This window comes from Triticum dicoccoides, chromosome 2B (genome assembly GCF_002162155.2).
Source record: "Triticum dicoccoides isolate Atlit2015 ecotype Zavitan chromosome 2B, WEW_v2.0, whole genome shotgun sequence".
Taxonomy (NCBI): Eukaryota; Viridiplantae; Streptophyta; class Magnoliopsida; order Poales; family Poaceae; genus Triticum; species Triticum dicoccoides.
Window position 1 is genome coordinate 530,264,818 of NC_041383.1, and position 11,401 is coordinate 530,276,218.

The window sequence follows — 11,401 nt, forward strand, 5'->3', positions numbered from 1 at the left end:
GGGAAACCCTAGTCGCGCCGCCGCCAGGCCCTACCGCTCCTCCTCCCCCCGCATCGCCGCCGCCGGAGGGGACGCCGGCGAAGCCCGTGCGTGCCCAGTGAAGGTGGCGGCGGGGCTTTTGTTCTACACTCGATTGCGCCGCGACCCAGGCGGATCGGCCACCTGTGGGGGCGGGGCGCGGTCTTCCCATCCTGGCGGCGGCTTCTCCTGGCGTCGGCGTTCTGCTCGTCTCCGGCAGCTCCGTGCGTCTCGTGGTGGAGGGCGTGCTGCGGCGGGCGCGTATGGGCGGCTGGGAGGACCAGATCTGGCTGGCCTGCTCCCCGCACGCTCAGGTGGGGGCGGCACCTGGGGCTCTCTCCGGCTGCAGGGGCGCGGTGCCGGGCTGGCGACCTCCGGTGGTGCTGTCCAGGGTGAGCATCGGAGGCGCTCGGCTCGTTGGCTCTGGTTCGTGTGGGCTGGTTCCAAGTCCGGCGAGTTAGGCTGAGGAGGTGGATCTGGGGGTGGAAGTCGGTGGTGGAGTTGTGGCGGCCAGGCTAGATCTCCCCTCCTGTCGGCGCCGGTGCTCGAGGTGAGCAGCTATGTCAATGGAGGTGCAGCCCGCAGTCGGCGGTGAGGACGCTCGCCGCGGAGTTGCTGGATGTTGGGAGGTCTCGCGCTCCTATGCTTGCCGGACAAAACGACCAACGTATGCGGAGAGGTCAGGCATGTGATGCTTGAGGCGAAAGCCTTGTGCCGGCCTTGCCGGCATCGATGATGGCGACGCCTTCCGGCGCCGTTTTCCTCCTTGGAGGCGTCATTGTCAAGCTCCGCCTTGTGTCCTCTAATGTGCCCCGGGCGAAAGCCTAGATCCATCTGTGGATCGGACATCGACGAGGTCTTTGACATCGTTACCCCCTTGGGGGCGTTGTCTTTGGAGCCATTGAGCTGCTATGGTTTGTTTGTTGTCTCGGCTCGAGTGCGGTAGGTCTGTTGGTGTGTGGTTGGGCTGATGGATTGTTTGGTGGTGGTGGTGGAAGTGAATTGTGGCGGCGTTCTTTGCCTTGGTCATCCTGGTGCTATTGGTCGATCTCTCTCTTCGGGGCTTGTGGCGGCGGTGAGGTCTCGGATTTTGGTGCCCTTCGACGATGCTTGAGGTTTGGTTCCCTCGCATAGTGCTTTGGTTCCCTCTATTTGTGATGGTGGCCGTGGTGTGGCCCAGAGGAGGTGCGGGGTTGTCTCGGCGGAACATTGCCCTTCGTCACGGTCTGTGGCTTTCTCCGTCGCGTCGTGGCTAGGCATTGGGAAGCCCTTCGACGGTGGTTGTGACTCTCCTAGTTCTTCAAGGTGCTGAGTGAACGCAAGGTAGCAGGCGGCTTCTTCTCTTGGTCTTCTCGGTGTTGATTCTTCTTTCGACTGATCCAACAATGCTAGTTTCGCTCTTCTTGGTCTGCCTAGTGGTGATGGGTGCTAAGTTCTTGGTTTTGGCTGCTTGTCGTAGCTCATTTTCTGGTTCTCCTCTGTTGTACCTCGGTGCTTCTTGTGTGTGTTGGGTGCTGCAGTTGTGTAGCCGTTGTGTTGTATCTCAGTCTTACTTATGATAATGAAAATGGTTCAGGCTGGCGTAAGCCCGCCGTAGCTCCGTCAAAAAAAACATTATGGGATGGAGGGAGTAGTTTAGAAAAATTTTCTCTATCTCTAGATTTGGGGAGACATGATCGGCTGCGAGCACGCCCAGTTTTCAAACTACTTGGCAAAGCCCTACGCGTCCAGGCCGCGAAGGAAAGCATTTTTTTCCTAAACACGGGCAGAAATGAACAACGGAGCCCGGCAGGCAGCATCAGCATCTCTCGGACGGATCCACGGGAGGCATGGGAGAGGGAAAGGAGATACGTACCGGCCGGCGTCGGCGAGCGGCAGGTCTCGTGTCCAGGGCGAAGTGGCTCTCCAGCCGAGCCCCAGCCACGCTCACGCCGCCACCTCGGTCTCCACGGCGACAGCGCGCGCGGCACCAAACCTACATGCACGCGCGCCTTCCTCGATCCGGCCGGCGAACCATCACGGTCCGGCACGCGTACGTGCGTCTCCACCGACTCCCGCCGTCCGGTTCTCTCTTTTTTAACCGCGGCACCTCTGTACGGACCTAGGCGATGCGCGCCGTGCCGTGCCGTGCCGTCCTCGGGTGAAAGAACGGCGGTGGGGAAGGTACGTGTCCCCATGGGCGATCGACATGCATGCCTCCGCCCTCAAACCGCGTCCCGTAGACGAGAAGCTTTTAGTCCGAGCGGCGAATGGCCGGGCTAGCTCTAGGCGCAAGGTGCTTTGCCAACGAAAAAATGTCTATGCTACGACGCGCCATGGTGACCTTTTTCTCTGTAGCCCGGCACCCATTTTCGGCACTACTAATAATTGCCTAATTGGTACTCCCTCCGTACCATAATATAAGAACGTTTTTTACACTAACGTAGTGTTAAAAATGTTTTTATATTTTGGGACAGAAGAAGTACCATTAGTGTAAAAAACGTTCTTATATTATGGGACGGAGGGAGTTCTCAATTTTTGACACTACGAGGACAGTTCTTTTTCGAATTAGATGCGCACAATATTAGACTTTTATTAGTTCCGCCCTTGATCTACGGGTTGCCATGGACGTCGAAGAGTCTTTATGAGGGTTCCTCTCTTCAGATCTCATGGTTACGGTTGGCGGCTTATACTGACGCGGTTGCGAGATGGAACTGAAAGGCTTCGATGTGAGTTTCAACGGCTCTAACTCCGGCCGGTTAGCCTTCGATGGGGTGATGTAATCTATGGTTACTTTCAAAAAATATATATTTTTTACTTAAAAAAAGATGCAATCTAGGCACCCGGCTTAACGCAAAGAGTATGATAGTGCATCGGTGCAGTAGGATTTCTGGATCAATGCATTTAGCTATTGGGATCATGAAAAGTTATGATGACAACACTTGGTTGACTTTTTGATTTGGTGGTGCTAAGTGAAAATCTTAGGTATGAACCGCCTTGCAATGATGAAGTTTTTACGTACTAATCTTGTTGAAGTCATTGGTCGGATATGCTTGGACTTATTCTTTAGGGCGAAAACCTAGAACCTACCCTTTCATGATTTTACAACTGCAACACTTGAGAGTTGTTCTTTTCATCAAGGTGTTACTGCTAAAAACTTTTCTCATCGTTTTTGTTGTATCAAAAGATTGTTGGTGTGAATATGGTTGTTGTTGTAGTTTGTCAATCATGATGGCTTTAGTTTTTTTTTCCTTTATGGTTTAGGCACATTTTGGGTCTTATATGTTTTTGCCATTTACCCGCATGTCTATGGGCCTGTTTGGTTGCCGTATGAGCTGGGCCTGACTAGCTCAGTCAGGCTCAACGGAGCCTAGTTGAAGGAAAACTGGCAAAATATCGACATCTGCACATTGTTTGGTTGTCCGCATCTAGCCCTCTCGCATTAGGGGACCAATTTTGCCTTAGCGTTTGGTTGACTGCATTGACTCGGCTCACGCAACTACACGGTGTCTGGTTCCATGCAACAACTGTTGTCTGGTAACCTCTTCGGCGAGGTGGTGAGGTTACTAGTGCACAACGACTTGAAGAAAAAAATATACACACACAACAGAAGATAGTTGAAAACCATAACTAATCATAGTTTAAATAAAGTGCAACACTTAAACATATCAGTTCAAATGGAAAGCAGTACGATAAGAAACTAAACCAGTTGGAGCATAAGAAGGGCAGTCCTAGACGTTGAGGGCGAAGGCGTAGTCATGCTTACCGCACTTGGTCACCACTTCAATGCCTTCGTCGTCGAAGACGATGACCTTGAGCGTGTCCGAAGTGAGCAGCTTGAACGTCACCATGTAGCCGATCCTGATCTGATGGACAGCGGCGAAGGGGGGCCAACCCTGATCGAGGGTCACCCTATCGTCCATCAACCGGACAGTCACCCTTCACGAGTAGCCGGTGCTGGTCCTCAGTTTGAACTCTTGCGGCACCATCAGGAAGTGTTTGGTGAAGTCTAGAGGCATCAGGATGCACTCAAGCTGAGGGCAAGGATCACCTTGCAAAAGTGGGTTAGACCTCCCTCCTCTTGGTAGTGGCCGTAGTTACGACGCTTTCCGCTAGGGGGCTCATCCGACACCACGTCCTCATCCATGGCCACCTCCTCAGGCATGGTCGGCCCAACCTCCATGGGCGGCACGACCTCCTTGCCCTTCTCCATGGGCGGCACCACCTCCTTGCCCTTGTTGTCCGTGTCGATCTGCATTACGAAGGGCGCACATTATGAAGAGCACAAAAGTTCAGAGGTTGATCACCATTAAAACCTATCGTCCATAACCCCTTAATTTACCCATCCTCACGGTCACTACTTACCCACCATCTCACTCAGTCATCTCTCTGTCTCTCACTCTTCCTACTATCGACAGCCATGAACTCCAGCAGCAACTCCAACCCCATCCCCAACCCCTTCCCTTGGGGCATTGGATGGAGGGATTTCTTTCTCGGGTGCTCGCCCGGTGACCGCACCAAGTTCGAGAACACCATGGAAGTCTGCTCCAAATTCACCAGCATGGCAGACATGTAGAAAGAGTCGGACGCGGTGGTGAAGAAGGCGGCACCGGAGGAGTTGAAGACGTTGATTCCTGACCCAGCGAAGGGCGCTTTGTCAGTCAAAATCCTTCGCTGGGCCATGAATCAGGCCGACTCCGGCGACGCTCGACAGAGGTCAAGGTGGGCCAAGTACAGAGAGTACAGGCATCCTCATGACCATCATGTCGCTGCGTACTTCACGACAAGGATTGTGGTGGCGGTGGAGGAGGGACAAGAAGCGGTGGCCAGGGAGGTGGAAGAAGAAGTTGCAATGGCGATGATTGTAAGGGCGACGAAGCCAGAGCGTCGAAGCATGCCGGTCGACCTGGACTCCGGCGAGGAAGAAGAGACGGTGGTGCAGCCCGAGGAGAAAAACATGGGCAATGGCACCCGCCGCTCCAAGCGCCTCGAGGGTCGCTGAGGCTAAGATCTATGACTACCGTGTAAGATTTACCCCCCAATACTGCCTCACCATTGTACTCAATCCTGACCGGTAACCTCAAATCTATCGGTACTACGAACTCATGACGATGTTATGATCATTCCTATGGCAAATTACACCGATTCCCCATTCCCCTAACACGGGTCGAACCTAAATGCGGATCGAATGCGAATGAATACGTGAGGAGGTGAAAAAAAAATGCTTACTGCCATTGCCGTGCCGGAGGTGATGATGCGGATGCCGGCGTAGGGGGCGGATGTCGCCTTGCTGTTCTCCGATCTGCTTCATGCCGCCACCGTCGGTGAGAGTGGGGATATGGGAGAGGGGAGAGGGGGCGGTGAGGGTAATAACTGTCGGCGCTTCGGGAAGCAACGCGGCTTCATGAGTGTGGCTCGGCGCGTGCAGTCCCTGCCGCCCACGTGTATCTCACGGCTTGGCTCTGGAGAAACTGCCGATTCAAGCGTTCACGGCGAGACAGCCCCAGAGCTGCTTTAAAGTTCATGCGATGCAGGCCCAATAATGTATGCGCGCAACCAAACGGGTCACAAATTCCCCGTGCGGGCCTGGTTGAGGGAAATGCAGGCAACCAAACACGTCTTATATGTACTTCATCTGTTTCAAAATATAGGTCGTTTTAGCAAGGTGTTTTAGCTTGCTAAAACGACTTATATTGTGAAACGGAGGGAGTAGTATGTTGATGTTGATTTTGTGTATTCTACCTATACGATGCCGGACCTCGTGATGCTTTGTTTTGAACCAATAAAATCCGTCCTCTATCGGAACGAAAGTGCGCTTGCACTTCGCCTGGCAGGTGTAATAGACGCTGTGTACACTGTACCCGGCCGGCAGATCGACGGCGTACGTAGCATCAAGCAGTTCTTCTACGTATCCGGAGAACACTGAGGGATCATTCGCAGAAAGAAAGAAAAGCTAATGACCATGTGCCACACTGCTGCGCGTCTGAAAAGGCAACGTTCCCGAAGCAGCAGCCGGGGCGCGCGTCAAAGGCTCAAAGCTTGTTCCCAGGCAAGGAAAAACCGGTGGTCAAAAGCCTAATCACCGTTGTGATGGCGCTGGACTCTTGTTCCCACGGAGGCTGCAGTGCCCCAGGCGATCCATGTGATCCCCGCTTTCGATCCATGAACCCTTTTGGTTCGGCCTTGGACTTGGACTCTTGGTAGCGTACACTCGTACAGCAAGTTGCAAAGCTTATTCTTTTGCAATTTGTTGCAAAGCTGGACCAGTGTGAATCGTGCTGCAGCAGTGCAGTGCTCGCGCTCCTCTCGGTGGTTTCGCGGTAAATGCAGTAAAAAGTACTACTAGTACTAGCAGCAGCGTTAACTACTCCTCAGTCCGAGTTACCTACTTGCTAGTTCTGATATAGGACTAGGAGATTTCTCAGCCTGAAACTCTTGAAAAATGAAAATGTCATTTATGCTACACTCACCGGCTGGGAGGTTTAATAGTATGCCCTCTGTAAAAAAATATAAAAGCATTTAGATTCCTAACTAGACATTGTTATATTTCTTTACGGAACGAGTAGTATGTAGAATAGTGTTGTGGTGCACTTTCATGCCCTGTCGTCAAGGGGCTCGAAGTGAGCTAGCGACCAGAAAAACAAGGCTAAAATCAACGAAAGTGCTCTTTTGATCCCGAGCTCATATGCTTCCGCATGAACAGTAAAATTCAAAGAAAAAAAGTAAGTTTTTTTAAAAAAAATCTGATTTCTTTTATGATGAACACTGATGAATGTTCTAAGTGTGTGCAAAATTTCAGGTCGAAACAACATTCGTGGAGGTCTGGGCAAAAATAACAATATCGATGCTCCAAAATGCTTTCAACAATAGTCTTTTTGGACGTTTTAATTTTTTTGCACAGACCTCCACAAATGTCATTTCAACCTGAAATTTTACCGAAAAAGGCTTTCGCCCCGCTTTATAAATAAAGCAACCGCCACAGAGCATACATACCACATAGGTCCACGCCCACACACACAAGTCTCACAATTAGGTTCTGCTGAGGGCACAGCTCAACAAGCCCAAAAAAGAGGAGAAAACACAACACTAGCACAGCACACCCAACACGAGGGGCTAATCAGGCTCCGGCGGAGGCGGCGGAGAGAGGCGGACGGCCATCGATCGGATGTCGGCGATGAAGGCGGAGATGGCGTCACGGTCCGGGGGGCGACTAAGCGGCCGCCAAAGCTGCAAGAAACCCGAGAATTTGTAGAGGGCGTCAGTAGAGCGACGGAGGGGAGCGTGCTGGATCACAAGTTTATTGCGAACGGTCCACAGCGTCCAGGCCAGCACCCCAACTTGAAGCCACCTAATGTGGCGCGTGGACGCGGGGGACAGTTGGAGTTCATCAAATAGGTCCGGGAAATTGGTGTGGCACCAAGTCCCGCCGACGACTTCGCGAAAGCAGCTCCAGAGGAATTGGGTGGAGACGCAAGAGAAGAAGATGTGGTTCGAGTCCTCCGGGACGCCACAGAGCGGGCAGATACCGGTGCCCGGGCCATTGCGCTTGCGGACCTCCACGCCAGAAGGGAGCCTACCACGGATCCATTGCCACATGAAAATGCGAATCTTCAGTGGCACACGAACGGACCAGACCATAGATAAGGGAAGAGGAGCGGAGGAGGGGGCGATGGCCGAGTAGAGCGACTTGGTGGTGAACAGGCCCGCCGGCTCTAGCCGCCAGCGGGTGCGGTCCGGTCTGTCATCCACCAGTGGCTCATGCAGCGCGACGCAGTCAAGTAACTCACGCCAGGCGGCGGATTCCGCCGGCCCGAACGGTCGACGAAAGGCCAGACGCCCCAGATCAAGAAGGGCCCTATTGACCGAAATCATGGGGTCAACGGAGATAGAAAAGAGGGAGGGGAAGCGGGCCGCGAAGGGGGAGTCACCGGCCCAACGATCATACCAGAAGAGAGTCGAGAGGCCGGAGCCAACCGAGATGGAGGTCCCAATGCGGAGTACCGGGAGGAGCTGAACAATGGACTGCCAGAACTGGGAGCCGCCCGATCTCTGGCAGAAGGCAAGGGGTTGACCCCGAAGGTATTTGTTCCGGATAATGTCCAGCCAGAGGCCGCCATGACCCTGGGCAATGCGCCAGAGCCAGCGGGAGAGGAGCGCAATGTTCATTCGCTTAGAGCACATGATGCCCAGGCCCCCTTGCTCCCCGGGCTTGCAGATGTCCGGCCAGCTGACCATGTGGTACTTCTGCTTATCATGCTCGCCAGCCCAGTAGAAGCGAGACTGGATCTTGGCGATCTCCTTATGTAGGGACTCATGGAGGCTATAGAAGCTCATAAGGAACAGCAAAAGGCTAGAAAGGGAGGAGTTGATGAGAATAGTTCGGGCCGCCTTCGAGAGCCATCTCCCCTGCCAGGGCTCACACCGGGACTGGAGCCTAGAGATAGCGGGCCTCAGGTCCGCAGCAGAGAGACGCGAGTCGCTAATGGGGGTCCCCAGGTAGGAGGTGGGGAAAGAGCCCAAGCGGCAATTAAGCCGATTGGCGATGGCCAGAGACTCAGAAGGGGAGTATCCCAAAACCATGATGTCGCTCTTATCAAAGTTGATCTTGAGACCCGACATCTGTTGGAAGCAAAGAAGGAGGAACTTGAGGTTGGCGATGTCCATCTCCGAGCCTTCGACCATGATGATCGTGTCGTCAGCATACTGAAGGATGGAGATCCCGGATCCCCCAGAGAGATGTGGGGTAATCCCACTAATGTGGCCAGCAGCCTTAGCCTTATCAAGAATGGCAGCCAAGGCGTCCACCACCATATTGAAGAGGAACGGAGAGAAGGGGTCGCCCTGGCGAACCCCACAGAGGGTGGGGAAGAAGGGGCCAGCCTCGCCGTTGATGTTAACCGCCGTGCGACCACAAGAGACCAGCTGCATGACTCTAGTGATCCAGCGATCGTCAAAGCCCTTCCGAAGAAGGACTTCTCTGAGGAAGGGCCAGCTGACCGAGTCATAGGCTTTGTGGAAGTCGATCTTCAAAAAAACCGCCCTAAGGCGTTTGGTCCGGACCTCGTGGAGGACCTCGTGGAGAACCAGAACACCATCCAGGATATATCGCCCTCTAATGAAGGCCGACTGGTTAGGATGAGTGATCCGGTCAGCAAGCAGGGTCACCCTATTGGCGTACCCTTTGGCCAGGATCCTGAAAATCACATTAATGACAGTGATCGGCCGGAACTGGCGGATGTCGGACGCCCCAGGGACCTTGGGGATGAGAGAAATGATCCCATAGTTGAGGCGACCTAGGTCGATAGTACCCACAAAGAATTCTTCAAAAATGGCCATGACCTCTGGTTTAATCACGTTCCAGAAGGTCTGGAAGAAGACAACAGGGAGGCCATCAGGGCCAGGGGCCGAAGCAGCATTCATACCCTTGATTGCCTCCCAAACCTCCTGTTCGGAGAAGGGAGCCGTCAGGGCTGAGTTCTCCGCCCTGGAGACTAACCGAGAACCGGTCCAACAATCGTAGGCGAGGGAAATGCCGCTCCGAGGAGCGGCAGAGAAAAGGGATCTATAGAAATCGTCGACATGAGACCGGATGTCGCGAGGGTCCTGGAGGAGAGTGTCCCCATCCCAAAGGAGGGGGATGGTGTTGCGTCTACGGCGACCGTTGGCGATTGCCTGGAAGTAGGCGGTATTCGCATCACCCTTCAGGACCCACTTCTGGGCGCCTCGAATGCGCCAATAGGCCTCCTCGTCGGAGTAGATCACGAAGAGCTGGTCCTCGAGGTCATACCGGGCGAGCCACTCATCCGGAGACAGACCCACCAAGTCGGCCCGGAGATCAAGAGCCTGAATGGCGGAAAGTAGAGCCTTCTTGCGCTCTCTGGCATCGCGCCCGAGGTTAGCGCCCCATCCCTTCATGAACTGTCTACCACGTTTCGCACAGAAGTGCCACGTGTCAATCGCCGAGGGAGGACGGGGGTGGGGGTGGGCCCGGGCCTCAACCCACCGGGCGCACACGGCGTCAGTGAAGCCAGCCTGGGAAATCCAGAAGGTCTCAAAGCGGAACCGAGGCGGGATCGGCGGACGCTCGTCCGCGGAAGAGAGAAGGAGGGGGACATGGTCCGAGCCAATCCTAGTGATGGCGCGGAGGGAGGAGAGGGGACAGCGGAGGTCCCAATCCGGGGACACAAGGACCCTGTCCAATACGGACTGGGTCGGGGATGATTGCCGATTGGTCCAGGTGAACCGTGCACCAATCCTATCAATCTCCCTAAGGGCGAGGTCGGGATGAAGTCATTAAACATCTGCATCCTGGCGAAGCAGACATTGCCGTTGTTCTTGTCATCCGCCACGCGCAGCAGGTTAAAGTCGCCACCCACCACCACGGGGAGGGAGGCGGCCGATATCTTTAGGTGCAGCTCTGCGAGGAAGGCCGCCGACCTACTATGGTCAGCTGGGCCGTAGACAATAATGATCTCCCACTTGAAGTTAAGGGATCGCTCGAAAAGCTCCATGCTGACGAAGAATTCTCCTCGGTCCATGCTGCCCACCTCGAATGTGGCATCCTTCACGCCTAAAAGGATGCCACCCGAGTGGCCTGAGCTCCCACTAGAAGGGAGCCAGTGCCACGCAAAGAGGTGGGAGCTCAAACGATCGAGCTCGGGGAGCGAGAGTTCGCGACGCATGGTCTCCTGGATCGCAACGATGTCGATGTGCTCCTCGCGCATGTACTCCACCAGATGGCGGCGACGACCATCATGGCCGAAGCCGCGGATGTTCCAGAAGAGGGCCCGCATTATGGGGCCATCGGGGGGCTGCTTGACCCCAGGACACGGGAGGCGCTTTGCGCGCTAAGAGCGGCAGTGTGGGAGCGGGTACGGCCACGGATCTCACCCGGAGGTTGGGGCGCCGGAAGCCGTGGCCTGGAAGTAGAGGGAGGGACCCCGTCCGCTGGAGCGTCCGGGGGGGAAAGGAGAGCAGCACGGGCCTCGGCAAGTTTCCCCTCAAGGATCTCGCGTGCCCGGATGGCAGCTATCTGAACTAAAGGGGGGCCAACCTCCCCCCTGAAAATGATAGCAGAGTCGGAGGCCACCTTGGCAAGGTTGCCAAGGAGGATAGCTTCTAGAGCAGAAAAGGAGCAAGACGAAGCAGAGGGGGGACGGGGGGCGTACCTGGCTCCAAGTTACGAGCAGCCGCGCGGATCTCGGCCCGCTCGCGGATGGGCAGAGCCGGGGAGCCCTCCTGGTGGGCCGCATCCAGCCACGCACTCCGGCGAGAGGCCACCACCGGGGAGGAGGTCGACCTGCCGCGACGGGAGTATGCTGCTGAGCGGGGGGGGAGGAGGCTGGGCCGCCATCGGAGTGAGCACACGAGTCTCCCCCTCCCGCAAAACCGGCGAAGTCGGAGA